The 1,194-nt window shown below is 48.7% G+C and overlaps 1 pseudogene; it reads right to left on the bottom strand.

Annotated features, from left to right (window-relative positions):
• The window catches only part of LOC101663336, a 49,015-nt pseudogene that overhangs the window by 47,008 nt on the left and 813 nt on the right, over nucleotides 1–1,194 (bottom strand).

Here is a 1,194-nt window from a genome sequence, read left to right as displayed (position 1 = left end):
AGCTAGATGGCCGCTTGTTTACCTTCAAGCTTTTAAGACCCAGGCTCCTTTGCTCTTTCCAGCCATCCTCCTTCGCATGCCTCCTGGTCACAGAAGGGCTGTCTCGTCACCAATTCCAAATTTCAAGCAGGAAGAAGGTCCAGGTCAAAGAACCAGTTGAGCCTACACCCCTTTGAATGAACGCTCCTGGAAACCCCACTCGAAAACTTCCCCCCACCGGCTGCCTGTGGCCAGTCTGTGTGGCACTGGCCTGAACTGTGTCACACGGACACTGCCATCTGCAAAGGAGGCTGGGAAATGTTGCTTTCATTCAGCATATTGCTACCCCCACCCCCAATGGAGATGTGTATGTCTAAGAATGTACTACCTTGTTATTTGATCTCCCTTTTGACATATTGCAAAGGTGTTTGTTTTTAGTCTTCTCTTTTTTATTGGGTTTTTATCAACGCTTTGTCTAATCATTGTTGTTAGGGGTTTGTTGTTTGCTGTTTGTGTTTTGTATGACTTTCCGTGTATGAAATCCAGGATAGGTAGATTTATAAAAACCGTGACTGGGTGGATAATTGCCATGGGCATGGGGTGAGTGGGGCACCAGTTATGAGTAGGAGAAGATAGTGATTGTGATGATTGCATATGCTTCTTAATGTGATTGTACCATTACATGGAATGATATGTGATGTATGTATATACCCACAAAACTATTTTAAAAGGAAGTGCAAACACACTTATAATTTGCAAGGGAAGAGTTGAAGAACGGATTCCTAACCGATGAGAGCTAGCCCCGGAGGTGGGGGTTGGAGAATGAATTTCTTGCTGTAAGGCCAAGGGCTGCTTGTGGCGTCTAAATGTCCAACTTCACTGACAGAAATCAACTTGCCTTCTCCTAATCTCAAAACAGGCCTTCCCTGAGCTATGGCCGTGCAGGCCTAACGAGTCGGGCTGCTGACTGCCACGTGGGCGGTTCAAGTTCACCAGCCGCTCCGCGGGAGAAAGATGACGCTTTCTACTCCTGTAAAGACACAGGTGCAGCTCTACCCTGTCCTATAGGGTCGCTCTGAGTCGACAGCGCCTCGACAGCTGTGAGGTTTTGTTTGCACGCGAGAAAGGGGAAGGAAAGTCTCGATCACGGGGCCAAGGGCCGGCGCCTCCTCCTTCCTCCCTCGCTTTCGCGTGCACTTCCAGGGAAGAGCGCGC

Source organism: Echinops telfairi, unplaced genomic scaffold, assembly GCF_000313985.2.
Source record: "Echinops telfairi isolate 266 unplaced genomic scaffold, ASM31398v2 ScPeMD7_12;HRSCAF=54, whole genome shotgun sequence".
NCBI classification, from domain to species: Eukaryota; Metazoa; Chordata; class Mammalia; order Afrosoricida; family Tenrecidae; genus Echinops; species Echinops telfairi.
Note: the sequence above shows the minus strand (reverse complement) of the source record. Positions and strands in the feature narration are given on the sequence as shown.